Genomic DNA, 25272 nt, shown 5'->3' on the forward strand with positions numbered 1-25272 from the left:
ATCTATGTGCTTTACCATTATTTCCAATACCTCCTCCATAAGCGTTTATGAAATATCCCAAATATGTAAAGGACACTTTCAAAATATTTGAAGAGATAATTTAAAGGACATTATATGGCCCCTGACTCCAAAGTTTACCATCTGAAAAGTAATATTAAGATCCCAATAACCATCCAAAGCCAACCTGTGTGCAAGCTGTGTCCATATTGGTATCAGAAACCTGAGAACTCACCCATCCTCTCAAAGAGCAATCAGACCATTGGATGCCAGAGACATAAAATAACTATTGTCTTCACCCTTTTACTTTCAAGCAATTGTTTCCTAAACGCTATTATAGTCACTAAATCTGCACACTTCAGAAATTCCAGATCATCACGAAATCTCATGAAAATGTGTGCTGGCATTTTCCTTTAGATTTCTTTGAAAGTAATACTTCTGTCCATCAAGACAGAGTTCCTTTAAGTATAGTATATTTAAAGATTTTATTTATTTGAGAGAGAGATCACAAGTAGGCAGAGAGGCAGGCAGAGAGAGAGAGGGGATGAAGCAGGCTCCCTGCAGAGCAGAGAGCCCGATGCGGGGCTCGATCCCAGGATCCCGGGATCATGACCTGAGCCAAAGGCAGAGGCTTTAACCCACTGAGCCACTCAGGCGCCCCAAGTATAGTATATTTAAATTCATTCTCTTTCCTGACAGGATATGGATTCCCAACAGCAGCAAAAATCTGACTGGTCTCTTTTTACTACTCCCTGCAAATATCCCACACATGTGTATGTTGAGAGTTTTAATGTCATTTGTTGAAATATATTTAACCAATGTCATTTGGTTCACACCAAGTTAATCATGGCTTCCCCAAGGCTATGATCAATTCAGTCAACTGGCTGGTTTGACTGATTTTTCCTTTGAATTGACCTAATTGCCTGCCTGTTTGGACATCTGCAGACACCTTTACACAAAGAGAAGGCAGGCTTCACGTTAACTTGCTAACTGAGGGTTATTCTTTTCTTTCTGAGATCTGCCACCGACTTACTGAGTGACTGTTGGCAAGAGTTACAATCATATTCCACTCCCTCTCTCTCATTTTCAAAACGAGGATAAAAATATATAAAGCTCTGATGATGCTAAATGGAAAAGCAAATGAACATTGTCTGTTTAAAGATACATGTACGGTAGAGAAAGAAGGATTTCTTCTGTTCTGAAACGCCAAGGAAAGACAACATGAAGGTGGGGGGAACCCAATTAACAATCTAAGGAGATTAAAAAAAAAAAAAAGCCACGAATTCCCTTTCAGTTGTGCATTTGGGTTCTTTCAGAGAATTAATCATTAATAAATATTCAAATACTCTTTCCTTTTTTGCAGTGCAGGATATAGCACTACCTCTTTAAAAGTTAACAGGGATTAATTCTCTTTCAAAATAAACATTCTACTTAACAAACTGTCTACGTTCCTTCACTGACATACGGGTACACCAATGAAGTCAAAGCTCTGATAGCATTCAAAACTCAAGAGTTTTATCCAAATGTGTTTACCCGGCTCCTAATAAAAGATTTTCTCTATACCATCTAAAATCCTGATGACAAAACAGAAAGACTCCTAAAAGGCTGACAAAACCTGGCTCAGCTAGAGCGTCAGCTAATCTGGTCTATTTTTCCCTATGATTAACCAGTTCTTAATGACAACGTTGCTTATCTTACAACTGTGACATGAAGAGGGAGCTGTAGCTCTTCTGAGACACAGTTCTGCAAGAACCAGCTTATCCACGCTCTCCGATCTCGTGTCTGTTTCTCTTTCTCTCTCCCTCTACTTGCGCTGTCCCTCATTCATTCACTCTTCCATCTTTTTGCCATTGTGCCAGCTCAATTTAAATGTATCTGCTCTGTATCTGTTCAAGTGGAGATAATCCATGCAAATCAGGAGCAGGGGCTTTCCATGCTTGGTTCACAGAGAGGACTCGGCTTGAGGAGGTCACTCGTTCACAGCCGCTCCTCCCATTATATTTTTCCCCTTATTGCAGAACTGCTGTATGTATACAGTGACTGAAAGGACTCAATTTACTGCAGCTGCCGCCTGGCTTTACTTACAACTTTTTTTTTTTTTTTTTTTTTAAAGGAACTTACCTCCATCTGTCTTTTCAAGGTAGGAAGTCTGATTCTTCTAAAGACCGTGTGTAATGCCTGCACTGTCTGCTCATTATCAAATGTCACTTGAATGCTTTATATTGTTGCTGGCATTAGGCAGAAATGCTGGGATTCCAGGTGCCTCACGCTTTTGTTACTTAGCAGGAGAGGTACAATTGTTTAAGTGTTGGGTATTGTAATGTTTATTTTCCCTGCAGCCAGCTTCAGTTTTACAATGTCAGAAAGATTAGAGTGTCCACTCTCTGATCTAGAAATACAATCCTTTCTATCAAGTTTTTCCCTCTTAAAAAAAAAAAATATTAATCTCTCAGTATGTTTTAACTTCTCATGCATCCTGGCCAAGCATAGTCAAGGGTAAAATTCAGTCGTGTTAATTTTGGGGCTCTGTTTTTGGGGGGTTTTTTGTTTTGTTTTGTTTTCCCCCTAACCTGGCACCTACCTGCAGCATTTTCTGTGAGAAAGAACTAACTGTTGAAATGTTTTTAACCACAGCCAGAAAAGGATAGATTTTACTTCATTCAGCTGCAAAGCAAGAAGCTGAAGGCCTTATTGCTAACAGGCCTGTCAAATAGATTTATTCTTTACAATTTACAAATGTTGCGAGGCTATGCAGAAGTATTATAATTAGCCAGGATTCAGTTCCTGCGATTGTACACGTGCTTATTTATTGTTTTGAGATTGAAATTAGATTATAAAAAAGTTTAACATCGCAGGGCTAACAAAAAAGCTTATGTTTGTACAACATTGTTTGATGTCATTTTTTAAGGCTGATTTCAATAGCCAAATTGTTGCGTTTCGATTAAAGATGCACCTAAGAGGCTAACAGATTTGACGAGATCCATGTTGATTTATGAAGTCAGTTTCTGGGCTTCCATGACTTCTTATGTGTTTCCTTGAAGTTCCTTGTAATAATATTTTAATCATTCCTTAGTCATTTCAATTTTAAAACATACTAAATGCTGTAAAATTATAGACTCAAAAATCTCTTTTTGATTAGTACAAATATAATTATAGCATTTCAGTTACAATTTAGTTTTCAATAAATGTAATATGTCTTTCAAAGAACTCCCTATTAATATAATTTTACATTTATTGCCTTATTTTCCTAAGAAGGTTTGACATGTAGCTATGACAAGACCATTTAATCGCTTGTGTAGTATGGAATTGAACATAAACAGTAAACAAAGTTGACAGTCCTGAAAAGAAGAAAAAATGATCCTCTGGTATGCTGAATAGTTCTGATGACATAAATCTTCGATTTCATCTTCCAGGTAGATACTTGTAGTTAGTGGAGTTCAAGGGAAAAAATTTATTATCCACATAAAATATCTCAGTGCCAAAAATGTGCAGTTCTTTTTCTTTTGGATACAGACTCTTCTACAGAGAAAAAAAAATGCACTCTGATTTTTGAGTACAGTACAAGGCATGAAGCCCTGTCATTGTTAGCATAAAGAAGACATCTACACAAGTATTACTGTGCAGAGGGCAATCTTTCTGTCTCTGGCATTTGTTAGGTTACTGTACATAGAATTTAACAGATGAATATGTTCTGCTTCGTGGCATTTTAGTGATCCTATTGGTATGCAGGCTACTCTGCTAGGATAGCAACAGAAAAAAAAAAGGATATATGTTTTATAGCAGTGGTAATAAAAGCCTTCCGCAGTGAGAGAAGAAGAATTTGACTTATTTTCTATGCAGTAATTAGAATTTCTTTAAAACCCATTGAAATACTGAGTGGTAAAAAGGAAACTGAGGCTTCTCCAGGAAGGGCTAATTGAATGTATCTATTCGAATCATGTAGTTGCCCATGAATATCTTCTTGCCAGACACTGTCACTGGAGGATTCCATTCACATCTTCAGGATTACAGGGAAAGAAATGGATTCCTCACGAATGGTGGAGGGTGATTCTTTCATATTTAAAGCGAGTTTGGGAAGAGTACCCGACACAGGAAAGCCTGAACAGATGGAAAGGTGTGTGAGATTGCCTGGTTGTGTGAACTTGAGACTAGTGTGAAACCAAAGGCTGCCCCTTCAGAACAAAGGAACACTATGCAATACTCTGTCAGCAGTCAAGCTGAGCAGAGATATAAAAAGTGGCCAGGGAGATCTGGGGAGAGAGAAAATGCAAACAACGAGGCATTCTCTTTTCAACCAAATTACCAGTATTTGATAGGTATGACGGCGTTCCCCCGTGGAATTTCAACCCATCATTTCCTAGCTATTTCAAAATCACATCTTTTACAGACTTTCACATTTGTTTGCAAAGCTCCTAGGAAACTCTCCAAAGACCTAGTAACTTGCAAGCCTTAAATTAGGTTTTACTGTGCATCCTAAATAAAAAGGTCACAGCCTTTAACTCGCATGGGTTTCTTGCGCTTGGTCTGTAAACTTGCCACTCCTCTAGTAACTCATTGGAGCAACTGTTCGAGATAAGTTACATTTTACTCCATTTTACTGTGCCTTGCAGCAGAATCTATAGAACTGGTCAAACTGTAGCTGTATATAATACCATGTTGTTATTCCCACCTGGCTCTCTTCTGCTGGTTTTACTGAGTGCTGTTAAAAAGATAAATTATCATCTTAAAGGGATGCTATGGAGGGTGTTAATAAGTTCTTGTAACTTCCGGAGTGTTCAGTGGTGCCCGGGAAACTTCCGTCCCTGCTCCAGGGGATATGATGTGCCTCATCAGCAGACATTCAATGCCTTTATCATCTGTAGACATGAAAAAATCCTCAAGAAGGACTATAATGTGCCATACATATTTTCTCTATCTTGAAACATTGCTGTGTGTGGTTTGATCATAATAGCAAGTGAACACTCAGCAGATACTAATTGCTTTGTGTGTATTAATTTAATCTGCACGACACTGTGAGGTGGACGGGACCATCATCTTCATTTCGCACATCAAGATACTGAGGTATAGGGAGCTTCAGTGGTACAGCCAAGGCCACACAGTTGTGGTAGAACTGGGATTTGAACCCATTTATTCTGCTACTGGCTTCAAAACTTCACACAACCATGCCTCCTTCACATAACTAAATATAATGTGGATACCCACCCCACATGCCAATAGCAGAAATGTTTTTATTGCTCCATTTATATTCTTGATTCTAATATCTGATTCCAATTTTTCAACTCTCGCCAGAGCTTTTTACATCTGTCTATATAAACATTAAAGCAGAGGGCTTTTTGTTTTTGTTTTTGTTTTAAGTTGTTTCATTTAATGCATGCCAAGAACATTACAGAACATTTTGTCTTTTACCTCAAGGGGTTAAGGACCAAATCAGATCTGTAATTGGCTGACTTGTCTACTGACAGCCTTTGAAGCACTGCCCCCCACCTTTATTTTTTATTTTATTTTATTTTTTCTATCTAAAGAACAAGATTGACAACTCTTTACATGTTTGGAATTTTTCAGTCGTGTAAAATGCTTGGTAATGATGGAAATTAACCTGAGGCTTCATCTAACTACCTTTTCTTGCAACTCCAATGAAGCTCTGGTAACAATTAAAATTTTCATGCAAACAACTATTCCCATCAGAAAATACATATTCTTCTATCTTGTCATATCACCCTTCAAAATCTCCTAGATAGTGAAAAGGAAGCCCTTTTCCTTGTCTTTCTTTCTATTGGGTGCATCTGAAGGAAAATTTCCCAAGTTGAAATATACCAACGCATTAAAAAAGCAGATAAAGAAAACAAATGGACTGAAAATACATCTTTAAATGGTCGGACTCTGAAATCCTGAAATAGTTATCTGTCCTTGTGTTAGAAGGTGTTATCTCCTCAAGGAGAAATGAGCAAGGACAGGTCTATACAGAAAAGCATTTGTGCCTTTACTTCTGTCTGTTTATTTGGGATAGCTTGAACTGTCTCCCACTGTTTTTCTACCCAGTGTGAGCAGATAAACTATTATACATGTAACTCATAGGAATCTGATTCAAAGACTGTGTTCATTTGACCTCTGAATATCCGATATATAATGTAAACAAAAATCTGAACAGCACCAACACATAATCAAGAGGCAGAAATGTGGGGAACATGGGTCAGTAGCAATTGAGCAAGCCACACATTTCTCGAGTAACGAATGAAAAACAATTTTGATGCCATTCTGTGATACCAGCATATTTTTTTTTTTTAGATCTTATTTGAAGTATCAGGCAGATGGACTGCCCTGTATATCCAGAACCCCTATCTGCTGGCAGGCAGAAAGCCCGAGAACCTATCTTTAAAGTTATTTTAATATATCACTTTTGCCCGGATTAGCTAAGTTAGACATCGACCATTGGTACAGGGAAGGTTGGGAATTAATTTAAATTTGAGCTTACCCTTCCATCATCTCTTGCTGAGTGAGTTCCTTAGCCTGTGAGACATTCCTTTCAGATTTGATTTCTCCATTACTTGGTGGATATTTCTACTTTGAAAGAAAAAGAGGGGGCGGGAGGACAGGGCATGATTGTTACGAGCTGTGAGTTGACATAAACAGTCAAGGAAGTTAAAACAGACCTAAAACCATTTGAAGACTGTGTCCCTGGTTCCTAAATTCTTCAGCTGCATAATTGAATTTCCTATCTAAAAAGATGTCAATTTCTTGAAATTAAAAGTAAAATCAAAAGATTTTTCTCACTGTGGAAAGCTTGTGATATGAGCCAAAAATATTCAGATAAATTAATTCTCAAATGTATGGGCGCTGACTGGACGGTTAGCAACACAGCCAAGCTCAAAAAACAAAATTTCACTGGTAAGATCTACTGTTGGGGAGGCAAAGTCAACACTTTTACACAGCCTTACACCACGACTGGAAATCCTATTTGTTTCCAACTGTTGTTATGTATGTTACTTTCCTATCAATCCTCTTCCAGAAATATTAAATTAACGCCCTTCCGCCAGTCACTGAGACCTCTTCCCTCTCTACTGACTGAGCCTACAGTTTACATCACAGAAGTTAGCCTCTAACTGTTCTTTTCTCCTATTTCTCTGGTTGTTTTATGGGTCATAGTCTGCTGTGTCTCCAGTAGCTTGTCAACTACTTAAGGGTAAAAATTATACTTATTCTGTGTCTTTCACAGAACTTGGCCCAGTGTAAAGGCCAGAGATCAGACTTGATTAATATGTGAATGATTGATGGAATTTTCAAAAAATCTAGTTAGCTTAGGTTATGTATATACTTTTAAATTTGTTTCAAGGGCAAAGTGAGGAACATCTATTCATTCAAAACATTTCTTAAGACCTAGCTATGTAGCAGACGCAGGACCTGTGCTCTGATAGTATATGACAGTTCACCGTTCGATTTTTAAAAACAGCAATAGGAAAGGAGATTATTCCAATATATAAAATCATATATATAAGTATATCATATATGTTACAAGTACATGCTATATATAGGTATATGACTTTTCGATTGGAACTTAAAGGAGCAGGCGACCCGTGGGAGAACTAAGATAGAAGGTAGAGCAGGAGGAGAACAAAAAAGACAAAGAGAAATAAAATAGAAGATGGTGGAGGAATGGGGAAGATGTCCTGAGGGATGAGGAGGTTAGAAGATTTGAAAGAATGCAGACCTTGGCCTTTCTTATGAACCACAGTTTACAGCTTTTTAATTCCTATCATCAAATCTCCATACACAGTAAGTGGAAGAGAAATCGTAATTAATCTCAAAGAGAAATTATTCTATGGCCTGAAGCTTTGTCTCCTTGGGAATGGTTATACTAAGCAGGTTTGGGGTCCTAAGTAAGGATGAAAGCAAAGAGGATATGAGGCGGCTTTTAAAACAAACTCTAGAATTGTCAATCTAAGAAGAGATCCCACGCAGGGAGCTTACAACCATAAATCGGATTGTAAAAGGAATTGGGCAAGTCCCGTCTTCTTCAGCCACACAGCCACACTGCCACACCTAGGCCGGGTGGAGATGGAGCCTGTCAGAGTGGGCTGCTTCCAAGGTGTGACTGTCAGCCAGCATGCTCCCGGAAAAAGGCTGGGATGCGTGAAGTGAGACATAGGGTTCAGGAGGCAGCACTGGGAGAAGTGAAACAGAAGCAGTTTGAGGGTCACCAACCTGGGGCAAAAGCAGGGTTCCCCATCTATCCCCCTTCTGAATCCCAGAATTGAGGGCAGGAAAAATCTCCCAGTTCCTCAGAAGATGAGCTGCGCCCCTCCTTGCTGGGGCACTCTGGCCTTAGGGGACCGGCACTTGGTGGTCTCAGCACTCTGTCGTCTCATGTTTCCACACCTAGCTGTGGAGATGGTAAAGGCTCTTCGTGAGATCCTTCCCCTGAGCCGATGAAAAGCCATTGCATCTGGGTTCCCTGGAATCTGTGGACTCCAGTGAGGGACAGAGCAGCCGGCAGGAGACTTGTAGACGCATATTTCTAATTAATGATAGAAATAGAGGACCATGTTTTAATCAACGGCCTTCTTGGAAAACAACAATCAAAGGCATTTAAAATCACGTGATCTGAACTTATAGAGGTAGCATCATGAAACAGAAAGAGCAACAGGAACAGACAGACAGACCCTGGCTGGAATCCCAGCGTTTGGCCATAGCGTTTCATTTCTCAGAGTTACAGCTGCCTCATCTGTAAACTAGAAATAAAAACATGCACTTCTCAGTTTTCTAGAAAAACTAAATATCTGCCATACGCCCCCAAACAATGCTGAGCTTCTGAAAGATGCTTTACAATACGACCCCATATTCATTTTGCTTTCTATTCGAATTCAGATTCGCATGACCCTGGACCTCTCTAATAGACATAAGTATTTTGATGCTTAATGGCTTTATTTTAATGTCTAGCTAAGGAAAGAAAAAAGATTCAAAAGACCACAAAGCACTGATCCTAACTGTTACTAAACTAGTATCTGAAGGTGGTGATACTTAAAATTCTTAAGTCTTCTCGGACAGCAGTGAGGTCAGTCATAGCCACGAAGAGCAAATGTTTCGAGAAAGATGCTTCTCATGCTGGGGGTTATATTTATAATTTTGATTGAAATTACTATTTTCACCTACCTCTGCTTCTCAGGTCCTGACTGAATATATCCTGAAGGCCTGATGCCTAATGCCCAGCGTGTGTTAATTTTCACAGCTTTTTGAAACCGCTTGCCTGTGGCACTTGGGTAATGGGCTTGAGCTGCAAAGTTGTGGAATTCCTTCTGAGTAGGTTCTGTGCAGACCTGAGTTTCCAGTACTCACGCTCAAAAGCCAGAGAAATTTTGGAAGGATTGACCAGGAAGTAGTCAAATCTAAAATCCTTCCTAAGAGCACTCTTATTTTTAGTGTCTGTTGTGTGGGAGACGAGCTCGAGGCCCACATCAGAAAGCAAGCATGAGGACATGTGAAAATCAGGAGGGCATTCACAGCTTTGTAGGATTTTTCTGATTTCTTTGGAAACTATGTAAATGAATTCCTTAAACACAGGCTGTCATTGATTTCTCCCGATGTTCATTGATCTCGTCATCATTGCTTCATGTATGTGTTCTCCCAAAACATCTAGTATCGATATTCCTCTCCCTCAACTCTGTCCCCAATCCATTATAAGTATATCATTAAAACCTGTTTAATTTCCAATGAAAGATTATATTAAGTGCACTTTTAGTGTAATTATGTCAATAGTAGAAGATAAACATGTATTAGGCAGTGCAAAATGCTGATTATCTGTCAGGGTAAATCTGTTTATTTGAGACACGGCAATCCGACAACCCCCTGGTGTTAATCGGGAAAGTACATTCTCGTTCTGGGTACGGTGTGGTGGGGTCTGACAGCAGAATGCTGTCAATGGCCTCCTGCTGTGGCATGATCCTTATCATATATAAGCTCATATGCATGGGGTCCTAAGTAATAAAATACAGACGTGCGATCATGTATTTTAGGCATTTGTGACGTACTTACATTTGGGCATTTTCATACGGGTAGCAAACAAAGTTGACAAGTTCGAGAAAGGCAAGAGTGGGTTACAGGATTAGCCTGCATTTTCATTTGTGCCCAGAGCAGGGTTTGCTTCCATAATGGCAGCTCAGAAGCATTTGTATTAATCCCCAGAGAAAGGAAAGAGCCAGTGCAAAGAAGGGGACTCAGAGAAGGTCGGTCTGGTAGAGGGCGTCGCTCTGATTCTCAATGCCAATGTGCTTCTTTGATTCTTTTAAGCATTTTTTTTTTTTTGAGATAGTACAGTGTAAATACATCCTAGAGACACTACTGCCTGCCGGCTGCAATTGAGCACCAAGTTTTCCTTCAAGGAGATAAAACAGTATAGGAAGGCGACACATCACACTAGCCGTGGCTCAATTCCACCAGGTTTTTGTGCAGCAGAAAACGAATAGAGATGAAAATGGATTGAATATACAGGCACAGTGTGCCAGCCTCTCTGAAAAATAATTTTATCTGACTTTATTACATTGTGATCATTTCCTGAATGCTGTAAAATGCTGAGTAGAATAATAAAAATTGATACGTATATTGACATTTTAGTTTTCTAAATAGAAGCTAAGCAAATATAAACAGCATTTGGTCGTTGCAACTCTTCTGACCAATCATTCGTATGCTGACTAATTCACTTACTCTCATTCGGCCTTAATATAAATGTCTTCTGAAATAATTTCTCCCCAGTAGATTATGCACATCTTCAGTTTGATTCAGAATTTACATGTGTAGTTTGCATATTTTTGCATCAGAGTGTCTGCTTTAAATTAGATAAAGGTCACTGTCATTCATAATCAAGAAGAAGGTGGATTAAAGGTCACAATTCAATAAAAAAAATCTGATTAGATGTAGAGGTTTGTTCATGTGATTCAATATCATTGGATAAGTGGAAATCATGAGTCAACAAATTAACCTCAGGATAATGGGTGACTTGCTTCACTGTGATCAAAAATATTCACAGATTTTTTTTTCTTTTTTTCCCAATGTCTAACTTGTTTGTCTCTGTGTAGCAGTGACAGTTACTTCTGTTACTACTCTTACCATTAGTTGTCTTTTATAATGTCACTTGGTTTTAGGAATGGCATAAATGACAGTTTTATCTCCAAAATATAATAGAAAGTTTTAATGAATTAATAATAGATGTGGATTAGGAAGTCCCTGAGGACCTATGGTTACTTCTACCATTTTTTTCCCCCAAGATATTTCCTAGTTCCTCCACTCTTTTGAAACGATGGAGCTGTCACAGCACATTTCTTCCCTTACATAACTACTTTTACCTCTCACGACACTTAAGAGCCCTTATAAACCCTTCCAAATCTTGACATCTACTCGGTGTTTCTGTCTGTGATTAGAAGGGATATGTATAAAATAAGTGTAGCTGGTGGCAGACAATTAGGCTTTGTCAGTTGGTTGAACTTTTTAAGGTGGTGTGACAATGACTTGAATAAATGGAAAGCAGCTGAAAACAAACAAATGCTTAGTTGCAAGATACAGTCGTTGTTCGGTCCATACATCAATGATTCATGTAACAGAACTTATTATCAAAAAGGAAAGAGTCCGACTTGTCATCTTAAAATATTTATTTTCCTTTTTGCATGTGCTCTTGACTTAAGGGGAGGTCTTATCCCCACCCCACCACCACCGAATTATTTGTCTACTCTATTTGCTATATTGGCACCTTAACAGATCATCCAAAAAAATAAAAGAAAATTTTAAAAAGAAAGAAAAGGAGAAAAGAGAAGAAAGATAGACAAGAAGACACTACCTTTTTAAAGCACGTTGTTTATTTTTCCAAAGAAAATCAAACATTTTTATAGGAACTATAAAGGTTAAATGGCTTAAGCAGATTATAATTAGTTAATTTTGTTAAACATATATTGGATCAATTTTACATTATTTTAATTACCTTTTGGAATAAATGGTTTGGTGAACAAATTCACTTGATGTTCAGGATCAAACAAAATTACCTTTCCTCTGGGTAGGCTTAAGTTTCACAAAATGATTTGGAAATGACCTCCTTTGCTTTCATCTAAAAATATCTTTGGATTTAGAAAATGATTAAAGTTGGATATATTGTGTTTTAAGTCAATCATATTTTATCATTTTCATGGCTTGTTCTTTCTTTAAAGAAGAGTGTAATCAAACTTCACTACACAGATGTTCCCCCTTTAAGGAGACTCTTGTAATTCATGCAGTATTGTGGTATTTATAAGGCTGATTCAAATCTCATTTCTGCCAGAAGACATATAATGTAAGTTTATGAAGTTGTGTTTTGTTTGTTTGTTTGTTTGTTTGTTTGTTTTCTGATAAGATATAAGAATGAGGGCACCTGGGTGGCTCAGTGGGTTAAAGCCTCTGCCTTTGGCTCAGGTCATGATCTCAGGGTCCTGGGATTGAGTCCCACATCCGACTCTCTGCTCAGCAGGGAGCTTGCTTGCCTCTCTCTCTGCCTCCCTCTTTGATTACTTGTGATCTCTCTCTGTCAAATAAATAAATAAAATCTTGAAAAATAAAAAAAGATATAAGAATAAAAGCTGGACAGTCACTAAGTATCATGTCCAAATCGGAAATGTTCTGATTTATGTCTCTGTGGTATATGGGTGTATATATACCTACACTCATACCTAGAAATAGTCAATCCCTAAATTGTAAATACTGGGGCCCAGATTGTTGAGCGTAAGAAAACCACATAACTATCTCTCACCTACCCCAATTAACGGCATCTAGGAAACAAACTAGGAGAATGCAAATACTATTTGTTCCCCCCCTCCCTTTTTTTGGTCTATGTGGAGTTAGCAAATTAATCTAGTGCCCAAAGATAGCTCTCTCTCTTTTTGCTTACAGAAGGACTTCTCAGTGAGGGGTGATTTACTTCCCAAGGGATCTTTGGTACTAGACACTTTTTGTTTGGGTTGGTGGGGAGAGGTGGATGTTCGTCTTACTAACATGTAGCTGGCAGAAGTCATGCATGCTTCTAAGTACACGGGAGAGCTTACCAAACACAGGATTATCTTGCCCAAAATGTCAACAGCCCCGAGGTTGAAAAACCTCCCTTGTAAGAAAGAGGGAGAGGATTCTTCATTATGTATCCCAACCTTATAGCATCTCTTTTCCCATAGCCCAATGCTCCGTCATCCTGACTGCATCTGGCTAACTTCTCTTCATCCTTCAGAACCCTCAGGGCAGTCATCACTGCATTCTGAAAAGTTCTCCTGGTTTGTCATCTGATCGTAATTATACACCATTATGTGATCACACCACTATATCCCTAAACTTGATTGATTTGCTTTTCTGTATCCCATCCTAGACCAAAAGTTTCCTGAAAATTGAACATTTTATTGCTGATATCTAACACGGTTTGTGGGATATAACTGTCCTATTAGGACATGGTGTTGAATGAAATCTGGCTTATCTCTAAGAACAATACAGTCCAGGGTGCTTGGGTTTAGCTTAAATAGTACTTAAGATATTACCTCAGGGGATGCCTGGGTGGTTCAATGGGTTAAGCCTCTGCCTTCAGCTCAGGTCATGATCTCAGGGTCCTGGAATAGAGCCCTGGATCGGGCTCTCTGCTCAGCAGGGAACCTGCTCCCCCCTCCATCTTTCTGCCTGACTCTGCCTACTTGTGATCCCAGGACCCTGGGATCACAACCTGAGCCAAAGGCAGAGGCTTTAACCCACTGAACCACCCAGGTTCCCGGAAGAAAGAAATTCTCAATTTTTTTTTTTTTTTAAACTGTAGTCATGATATCCAACAGCATTCATTCTCTGATGCTGTCTGTCTGCTTTCTTCTACTTCCATCCATGTGTTGCATGGAACTTTCATTTTATACCCTACCAATTTTAAGATGTTTACAAGTTTGTTTGAAAGAATTTTTAAGAGCAAGTTTCAGACTTACATTTCTCTAGTAAACCCAATGACATTGTGTTCCACATCTCCATGTCTTGATATGACTCACCAGAGCAACATAATTGTAAATACAAAAACAGAATTTTTTAAATTTTGTTTATTTATTTTTTTAATGAGGGACATCCTAGTTAAGAAAGGCTGTGAAATATGTAAGTTTCCTGTTAAATTAGGAGAATTTCATCGATTTCTTCTCCTCTGATCCCAGGAGGCCAAAGTGTCTGAGAACAGCATTTCTAGAAGGCTGATCATAGAGGTGGAGCTCAACAGATGTGTTTGAATGGAACCGGAATAATGAACGTTTCTAGGGAATGATTCTATAGAGGCTAAGATAATCATGAGTCCAATGATCATGAGTTTTTATTGCATTCATTAATTTTATTTCTTGGAATAAGACAACAATTAAAGAGGAAAATAAGACCCATGTACCATTTTCTAATTTTTTCTTGGAATTGTTCTTTGAATCTTTATATTAACACGTATAGCTAAACTTCTTCATAGGATGCAGTTTTGATTAGATGTTAACAATATTTTTGTTTTTAATTAATTTTAAAATAATTGAGACATAACCCTTATTTCAAAATTTAAGGAAATAAAATGCTTTGAGTATAAATTTGGATGAACTACTACCCTTTTATCAATGTATTTTAAAAAACAAATGCTATTTTTTAAAAAAAAACTTAAAATAAGTTTATTAAAGTAATATGAATTATATTACATATGTCCATGATACACATTACATAATTTTATGTGCATAAATTATATACTTAATTTAATATTTTTTATTTATAAAAATATTTTATTTATATAAACTAATATATATAATAAATCAAATAGTGGGATCCTTGACCCCTACCTAGGATAAGAAAGGGCTAAATCACAGAGCTTTATCTCTGCCCCTTGCCTTTGTCGCACTGAATGTGAACAAAGAAAATATGTTTACCCAGATTACACATGAGACCAACCTGAAAAGGATAATCAGTACCTTATGTGACAATAAGCTATAAGTATAACTTAGTACGAGATAAATGATAATTCTGAACATCAGTTAAAAACATTAAATGCACAATTTAAAATGAAGCTCTCTAGGAAGGAACCTTAGTTAAGGAGAAAAGGATATATGGGTTTTAGTTAATCATAAGCTTAATATGCACCAATGGCGAGATCCAGCTGCTAAAAAAGAAAAAAAAAATTCCAACACCTTAGGCTAAATTAATAGACATTGTAAGAAGGACATTGGAAAGAATAATCCTATTAAATTCTCTAATTATTAGATCACATCTAACATACTGCAATTAGTCCTCTGTATTTAAAGGAAAAAATTGGAAAACACAATGCGTCAAAAAAAATGTGTCCAAGTTGGAAAGGAGTTTAAAAACTGTCATGTGAGAAATAGCAAAAGAACCAAGATATTTGGCCTAGAAAAGAGAAGACTAAGGGGAATGTAAGAAATAATTGACATAGATATCTTTCAACAAATATTTATTGACACCCTAATACAAGCACTGGGCTAAACAGAGAAAATAAAAAGAAACTGATCTTTTATCCCCTAGTTAATGGACTTTAAAGTCAAGAAGAGGTGACAAGACTTTAAATAATCACACAAATGAACATTAGATAACAAATAGTGCTAGGAAAGGGAAAGAAAAGCTACAATGAAAAAATAAATAAACTGATCTCATTGGGATGGAGCACAACATCAAGGAAGTCTCTCTGAAGAAGTGACATTTAAATCAAACAAATAAAGGTGGGGGAGGAGGGAGGGCAGGCTTCGTTGCAAGCAATGATAATGGCCATGCAAAGTCTCATCATCAGAGCCCCTAAGGAGGAAAAGAGCTTAGCAGAATTGAGGAATGGAAAGAGGGGAGGATGATTAGAGCATATTAATGAATAAGGAAAAATAGTGTGATTTGAAAGAGAGGCCAGATTGTTCTAGGCCTTTGGAGACACATTACGTCTTCTAAGTGCCAGGAGTAGCTGTGGAGGCATTTAAGCGCAGGGTAAGGTAAGGAGACTTGCCTTTCACAAAAATCACTCCAGCTTTGTGTGGATGATGTATCAGAACGGGGCTGCAGGTGGTGAAGGGTCTACTTCAGAGGCTATAGCAGTAGAAGAGACAAGAGAGAACGCTCATTTCACCTACACTGGAAAAAGGAGATTGAATAACAAAGATTCAAACACATTTTGGAGGTCGTATCAAGTGATTCTGTCGATGGATTGAATGTGGTCGCAGAGAACAAAATACGGGACTGAGCAAGACCCCCATTTTCTGATACATGTAAGGAGATGAATGACTGAGAAGTGGAGAAACTTTAAAGCAGAAGTTGAAATGCCTTGGCTTGGCCACAATAAGTTTGAAAAGCAGGATCAGTTGTTTAAACAACAACAGGGGCTTCTGGGTGGCTCAGTCTGATAAGCCTCTGACTCTTGATTTTAGATCAGGTCATGATCTCAGCAAGGTCAGGAGCCCCCCACAGGGCCCAGCCCTTAGTGGGGAGTCTACTTGAGAGTCTCTCTCCATTTCCCTCTGCAGCCCACACCCTTGCTTACCCTTTCTCTTTCAAATAAATAAATAAATATCTTAAACAAAAACTATAAAGTTTTCACATTATTTGGGTGAATAACTGGTGAGTTGTCAGGCAGAATAGAGAGAAGAATTATTTTGTCTTCTTTACAAAAACAGATCTACAACCACAATGTCAAATTTACCAGAAATCAGATTCAACTCAGTCCATGAAAGAATGATTTTTAAGAACTAAACTGTCCAAAAAAAAAAAAAAAAAAAAAAAAAAAGGAAGAAGAAGACTGACTTGGAAGGGGCTAAATTTCTTCTCACAGTAGGTCTATTGGCAGAGACCAAGGTCTGTAGGAAAGGACTTGGGTCTCCTCCAGCACTATTGTGTTCAATTTCGGGAATCATATTTTAAAACCTTGAGAAGAGGGGCACCTAGGTGGCTCAGTTGGTTATCACTCCAATTCTTGGTTTTAGCTCAGATCTTGATCTCAGGGTCATGAGATTGAGTGGCATGTAGGGCTCCTCATTCGGTGCACAGTGTGCTTGAGATTCTCTCCTTCTCCCTACCTTTCCCTCCTGTCCCGCTTGGATGTCTCCTCGGCCACTCTGAAATAAATAAATAAATAAATAATTTAAAAATAAGTAAATAGAATAAAACTTTGAGAAGAAAACAAAGAAGATTCTCACTTAGGTCACTGCAGATGTTTAGTAAACCATTTAATTGCTGATTGCTACCGGGCATGTACCTGGCACCTTTCTACCAGAAGGGTTATTGATTGCATCGAGCAACTATTGGTTATTTAGGGAAGTGTGTGCACTTTCCCTCTTGGGTAAGCTAAGGTCAGCACCATTCCAGAAATGGACTGCAAAGGTCAGAATCAGAGATGTCTCTTCTGTTATGACCCCAAGTTCTCCTCATGCAAATGTCACTAATTTCTTATGGCTTGCTTTCTTGCTGTACTTAAACTTAGCCTCAAGCATCCTTTTCCACCTAGCACTCCCAGATAATCAATACCTTCTGACTGACATTGTCATTTGAGATGATCTCCATCCTGGCTGTCAGGAGGGCTAAACCCCATGACTCACAGCTCTTAAGGGCATCTACCCTCACAGACAACCCCAGGGAATGAGAAGCTATGATGATTTCTTCTAGGACTGGAGCATCTCACTGAGAATTAATGCCACTTGCCAGCCCGAGCAGTCTTTTCTTTTTTTCTATTGGTACTGCTTCATTCCCCCCCCCCCGCCCCCGAAAAAGCTTTGCAAATTTAAGACTATGGTGCAGTGTGGTCTTTATAAACACAAGTGAGTGGAAAAAAATCGCTATATCTTTAGGTTTGTCATAATAACTTGGTATGTGATCCTACATTAAGTGAAGAGTGAGAGAAAGAATTGGCCACATAGCCAGCAACCCATTGTAGACACTGTACCTAATCAGAGCCAGAGATTTGAGGCAAAACATTTTAGTCCTCGGGGCGGGAGTAGGAGGGGGGGCAGGGGAGAGGAGAAAAAGGCTTATTTTTCTTTTTCATAGACTTTAGCCTTCAGTAATAATTGTGTGCTTTGTGACTGTGGTTCAGAGATAGTACCTATCACATTAGAGTTCAATTTTAATATATCTAGAGCTCTTTAATAAGACAGTCTGTTAAGACTAGGGCACTGACTGATTAATAAGTTGGTTCAAGTAGACTTTCATTCGGTTCTCAGGAATAAGTGCTCTGTCTAGTTGATAAATTTCCACACTAAACACAAACGTTGTTATTTGTCATACACTAACTGTTTTAATGGGCCATTCTTCATGATCTTTAAGAACTATCAATTGATCTCTAGAACTCAGATGTCACCCTGCAATCCAGCTATGTTCAAAGAATCTAAGTTTAAGTGAACTACAATATAAAAGAAGTTAAAAAAACACATTAATTTGTTCTAAGGACAGAAATGTATTAAGCCCATTAATGAAGATGTGGACAACAAGCAGTGACTCAAGACTGTTATTTTCCTCCACAGCAGAAATATAGTCAACAATCCAGACAGTTATATCTTCAGATCCTCAGGTTCTAATAAAGGTAAGTCTAAGAATTCTATTTAGACTTTCGGACCATGACATCTTGAACCATCAGAAATAATCTAAATCATCTGGGAGATAAACTCAGTGATTTCATACTTGTAAAACATAAACTCCAGAGGCAGCTTAATTTTCACATTTATCATTTGTGATCATTCTTCCAGTTCCTCCTTGCCTAAAAAACTATATCAAACTCAGATTTCCCTTCAGCAGACTGGCAGGACAAGGCCACTTAATTCAAATAAAACCCAAAATGCTGAGAAATGAAATGAGTTGTTTTTTTTAAGAGGTTCAGGGCAAACACTTATGTCCAGGAGTACAAAGGGATATGCCTGTTTCTTCATCTGATAGTCTCTGGTGGTGACATTAGCACATCGATGTTTTATGCATTTCATACATAATGCTCCTCGTGATTATAAAATCCGGACTGTAGAGCTGAATTAGGTTTGCTGAGAATGGAATGGGGTGGGAGGAAGAACATGGGCTATTGAGAAAAATCGTCCGTTGCTTTATCTTCTAGGAGATCTGTGGGAGCCTTTCTTTCGGAAAGTGCTCAAAGACAGATCAAATGTGATAATAAAGGTTCACTATCTGAGCAGGTCTGCCCTAGAAATAGTGCTTTAGAAATCTGAGGTGGGAAAGAAAGGCAGCCTGTGCCAGAAACTGATTAAATTTCAGTCATCTATCCAAAGAAGTCCCTAGTTGCTTGTAAAATGCTCCATATAATTACAGTAACTACGGGTTTTAAAGGAATTTACACATTAGCCTTTATCATGGGACTTTCTTTGTGGGTGCATTTCTACTTTAAAATCAATATCTCTAAAATAAACTTTAATAAGATTTATTAATTTTATCTATGTGGACCTTTTAAAAGTCAATATCAAATATCTTTCTCCAGATTCTTCTTGGCATTTGAAGAAGCTTAGATATAATCAAATGTCATGCCCTCTGTATGTTAAACGATCATTGTTCTATGACTTTGCTCTTGTATACAACGCAGCCCGATTTTAAACTTTGAAAGAGTTGTGAATCAATACAAAGACTGTTTAAAATGTGTGGGTCATCCTGATACACGATCTCAGTACTATGGACAAGGCTCATTAGTTGCTTCTTGAGCTATTATCTTGCTCAGTGTTAGATTTGAATAACCCAGGGAAGGAGTTTGACGGCCCCCAGTTGACCCTGCACTATGGTGGCTAAAATCACTTTTTCAAAACATCTATACGCTCTACGAAAAACAAAAAGGCTTTAATAAAGTTGTGTCCCAGAGAACAAGCTTACTATATTTCATTGGAAGTAAAGAGCATTTATAGGATATCACAGCCTTCAAACCTTTTCTTTTTCAAGAGAGACTTGGCACCAACATTTCTTCTCAGTAAACCTCAAAGGGGAAGACTCCCTGCCGACCACAGACTCAATGGCTTCATGTTAGGTGGCTATAATCTTAATCCAAAGAAGAATGAATTTGTATTTTTCATGGAAAGGAAGACTTCTGAGGAAGTCAAATGTTAAGATCTTCACGGATGCCAGAAAAATTCTATCACTAAAGCATAAAGGCAACATCAAATTTTGTTGCCCCCTGAAAATGAACTTGATTTAGTCTTAAATTTTAGATGTTTGTAAGCACAAAACTTAGGCCAACTTCCCATCCTTAACAAAAAAACAAAACAAAACAAAAAATTTTAAAAAGGAAGAAAGAAAAAAAAAAGTAGAAATTAAGCTTTAGTACCAGATTAGAAGCTTAACTATGTTTCCTTTTTTCTGTCTTTACCCTCATAATGTCTCGTTTCTTGAACTGTAGCTTCTATGTAATAAATTTGTATACTACCTTGGAAAACTTACTAAAAGGTGAATTTATAATAGTTAAACAGTACATATTGATTAGGCACACCATAAAAATATAATTTAGTAATTAGCCAAGGTAAACATCATATAGTTCCACTTAGATAACATGGAGAGAACAATATTTCAGTATTTGAACATAGCTAACTACCAGGGATAAAGATCACCTCAATTTCAGTATCTGTAACTACTCAACTCAGCAATAAGCTATCTCTAGGCACCGTCCCCTTTTCACATACACAGAAAAAAAAAATGCTATTTGACACTGCATTGACTCAAAACATCAAAGGGTACAGATGTACTTAATTATCATTTTATAGTCTGCCCTTTACCTGGACTATTTGAATAAGGTTTTTATTTCCTTCCTTATTTGCTAGTAAATGACATTTTACATGATCTATAGAGGATCTATCAATCTGTATTAGGATTGGGTCTAGTTGCTTATAATGTAAAACTGAATTAATAGCGGCTAAAACCAGCTAATAGATATATAGATATTGATATAGATATAGATAGATAGATTTTTTTTTCATGCAAAGGGAATCTGGAGTTAGTCTGCCCATGAGTAGTATGGTGGTTCCATAGTTACAAGTCACCCATGCTCCTGTTGTCTTTCTACTCTTCCCCCCTGCATACTGGCTTGCTTTCTTTCAGTTTCTCTCCTGTTTGCAAGATAACACTAATACTCTAGCCATTACATTCTTTTTCCAAACACCAGAGAGGGCAAGGGGAAAATGGCCTGCCGGATCATCCTACTGCATTCTTCTCAAAATAGCACCACCACCACATACCCAATGACTCGTATTTATATCTCATTATCCAACCTCATTTTGAAAAGAGGCTGAAAGATAGTTTTGTAGACATACACTCTGCTGTTTCCAACAACATAGAAATTCTCTCACTTAAGAAGAGAAGGGGGATATGTATAAGGTGGGCAGGTAATCGTTCCTTCCATACGGTCTTGAAATTTTGGTCCTTTAAACATGCTTTCAAGGTGGCTTGTTTGGGGACCTGTAGCCCCAAATCTAATGCAAACTATTTTTCCAAAAGCCAGATGGAGATTCTGTGAGCTCAGATCCTTTAGCTTCATCTGCCTGCTTGAACAGCATTGTATTGTAGCAGTAAATGTTCCAAATATAAACTGCAACTTGAAGATAATTTGGTTAATCAAACCCGTTCCAACCCCCAACTATATTTTTAGGTATCAACGTATTTTTCACTTGTGAAACGTTGAAGTGATAGGCACCTATGATTTAAGCACCTTTTATTTTCACAGCTTAAGAGAATCAGAGAGAAAAAATGTTGGTTTTACATTATACATGTTTTCATTCTGTTTCCCCTCAAATGCAACGTTACCAGCACGTTATTCTATTATTCTAGAAATTACAGTCTTCACAGATTGTCATCTGACGACTCCACTGGTGCAGATGTCCTTCTTTGGCTTTTCACATTTCCAATGATTAGTTTTTATTCTGAGTTACGGTGAAATAGAAAAAAGAATTTCATTTTAATTAAATTGCTCATATACAAATGGCCATGTTTTGGTCATCCGAGAAGCTTTTTAGTTTCTAGCCGGTATTTGCCATAAGCTAATGAACTAGAGCATCACAAGATTAAAGACTATTAAAATACGGATTTTTCCTCGCCATGTTTAGCATCTCATCATTATGATGAGGATGACCAAAACTCTCTGAAATATTCTGATGTTTTATAGAAAAAGAAGGTCAGAAGATAATCTCAAATACTGACCCAGTAGAGATTAATTCAAACAGATTTCTAAAAGCATCACATGCCACAGAATGAAGCACATGTCATACACGGGCTGGTCTGTGACAGCTGTAGCTGAGAGCCGAAAAAAAGAGAGAGGTCACACATTTTTATGTTAACATGTTTGCACGCCCCCTTGGAGAATATTCCACTGCTGAGGACCACACAAATGATGCAACTCTAATTTGTCTAAATTTAATCCCAGAATAGCTATGACGTCTTATTTGACCAGAGACCAAGAACGTTGTAGGGGGTCATTATCTGGAGAGCTTGGATGTCCTTAGGTCAAATATTATTTTAAACTGGGATACCTTTGAAATTCGGTTAAATTTAGTGGATCTTTCCTCTTACACTGTGCCATTATCACTCAAGTATACACAAGGCGTTAAGCCACAGCATACCTGATCATCACCACCACCTGCTGCCAACAGCTGTATCAGTCAACAACAAATGTATTCTAATCGTGTCCTCGAAAGAACGGTTTCACACCTTTGGAGGCTGACATCTGCGCCATGTAGAAGGGGAAAAAAGTGTGTAAGATCTGTATTTATTATTACTTGCTGTATGCATCTGAGAAAACATGTAAGGGTTGCCCAAAAGATATTCTAAGAACACATGTTAATAATTGTTATTGGTAACAGTTTAAAAGTTTAGCAACATTAGATTAATTTGGTTGATGAGTACATACATGACTGAATCCTACATTTCATGAATGCTGGAACCACATCTCAAACTTATTTGCATGTCCTATAGTGCCTGGCACAGTGTCTGGTAAACTGTAGGCTCTCAATAAATATTTGATGATAATGAGTATTTTACCTTACGTCAACATCAAACCAAAACATCGATTGAAAAGGAGAAGATCTTTGAAATTTAGATCTCTTAACTTCCCCATATTCATTTCTCATTTAATTCCTTTTTAAAAAATCAAGTCGTATGGGACTGCCGTGAATAATAAGAAATACACAGAATGTTAATGACAACAAGTAAGTTACAGAGAGATTTTACATTTGCAAGTAAAATGGATGGTTTGGGAATTAATTCATGTTACTAGTTTGGCTCTGAAATAATGATTAGGTAAATTTTGACCCTTGGTGAGTATGTTATTTTTTCTTTATATTGGGACCATGGTAACCAGGCAATACAAATATAGACAATAACATATCAAGTCACAGACATAATAGAGCAGTGAATAAGTGCTCATCTTTTTCACGATTATTGCCTCTATGTTATATTTATTTTCCCCAAATAATTATTAGCTTTATATAAATAATATACTTTATTCCCTTGCTAGTGGAAAATGATGTTTGACATTAAGGAAAGGTCAGGTATCATGAATGGGAAACCACAATGAGCATTGCCTTTAAGGATTATTGAATTAAGAGGTACATATATTTGACAAAGTATAGAAATCAAATAGCTGCCATGTTAGCAGTGCCCTTTTACATGCCATAGATTTATTGACATTTACTAAATATTAAAAAAAAGTTGAAACTGTGAGTGCTTAGTATGCATTATGATGAAAAACCTAATATCACTTCCCTGAAGATTTCATGACAGCATTCTAACCAGGGTAAATTCACCAAATGACTGGACATCAGATTGGAACATAAATTAAACCGGCCAGCTAATTTTAGAAAATACACGCACAAACAAAAGTAGGTAAGTCACTATGCCAGATAAGTAGTCGCTGTTGACCTGCGAACAAGTGAAATCCCTGTTCCACCCGCATGCACGCATACTTTCCTTGGGCCCGAGTCACGCTGGATAGTTTAGGGTGACAAATGGATTCTGCAAGTCACAAGGGTGCTTACTGTTGTAGACATCATGGTAGCAGCTTTCCAGCTGAAATGAAAAAAAAAAAAAAGTTCAACTCCACACCTTTCATTTAAGTGCAAAATCACAATGTAGGTTTTACATTCAGAACTATCATGAGAGAAGTCAAAACAATTATTTACATCGAAGGTTCTAGAGTAATTTCTCTCACAACTTCACTTACTTTTCCTTTTTTTTTTTTAAGGTTTTATTTATTTATTTGACAGAGGTCGAGCACAAACAGGGGGAGGCAGGGAGAGAGAGATTCAGGCTCCCCTCTGAGCAGGGAGCCTGACACAAGTCTCAATCCCAGGACCCTGGGATCATGACTTGAGCTAAAGACCGGGACTTAGTTGACCAAGCCACCCAGCGACCCCTATTTTTCTTGATAGATAACATACTTTTTGCCCTACATTCTGGAGTCTCCCATTTAATTAATCAACTCTAATTTGTCTAAATTTAATATTTATTATATCAAATAATTAATATTTGATATAATATAGGAAATAAAGGAAAGTTTTTTGCAGAGATTAGGGGGAAGACGTAAGAATCTTTATAGAGTTTTCATAGACTTTCATATGCCGTTCAAGTTGGATAAGTACTTCATGGGGCCAAGTTGATTTGTATTCATCAGATTCGGTGATGTCTATATTCCAAAAGCTTAAAAAAACATTAAATTTCCTCATGAAAATACAATTTAATCCCAGGTAAATGTTTTTGTTTGCCATTACCTGATGGTTACATGACCTTTGAAACTTATACCAGCTTGAAATGTACCAAAAATGTCCAACTTCTCTAAGGAGACATATACTTGAATGCATAACAATAAAGCTTCGTATGCAAAATGCTCGACAAGGAATGACAGGTGGAGAAACCAGTGTAACAAAGTAACCAAAGCGCATTTGAGCACATTTGCTTTCAAGTCTCTGCTATATCCTTTCGGACTTGTGAGACCCTGGACAAGTTGCTGCACCTCTCTGAGCTGCAATTTCCCTCAGCCGAATGGAAATCATAGTAACTACTTACAAGTCTTGTGAGTGTTGAACAATATAGCAAATCTGAAGAGCTTAACTCAGCACCTCAGTAATTAAATACAATAAGCACTCAACATTTATAGTAAAAAAATCATTAAAATTCTTACTGTGGTCATGAAGTTGTGACACCATCATGGTGGTGGGCGGCAGTGGGGGTGACCTCCAACTTTCTTTTTTTCCAAGGTATTTTTTACCAAAATAAGTTCAGTAAAATGTGTATAGTAATTTAACCAAACTACAAAATGATTTCACTATCTCTATTTATACAGGAAAA

At 37.6% G+C, this 25272-nt stretch overlaps 1 long non-coding RNA gene across 2 annotated transcripts in view; it reads left to right on the forward strand.

The window, feature by feature from the left end:
* The first annotated feature begins 1728 nt into the window (after positions 1–1728).
* Positions 1729–25272, forward strand: part of LOC101690468 — a 300273-nt gene continuing 276729 nt past the window's right edge. For both annotated transcript variants that reach the window (XR_006601791.1, XR_006601792.1), the window contains exons 1-2: positions 1729–2137; positions 18483–18541. This is a non-coding gene — a long non-coding RNA (uncharacterized LOC101690468). The remainder of the gene's footprint in view (positions 2138–18482; positions 18542–25272) is intronic.

Source organism: Mustela putorius, unplaced genomic scaffold (assembly GCF_011764305.1).
Source record: "Mustela putorius furo isolate JIRA1106 unplaced genomic scaffold, ASM1176430v1.1 tig00003853_pilon_pilon_pilon, whole genome shotgun sequence".
In the NCBI taxonomy this organism is placed as follows: Eukaryota; Metazoa; Chordata; class Mammalia; order Carnivora; family Mustelidae; genus Mustela; species Mustela putorius.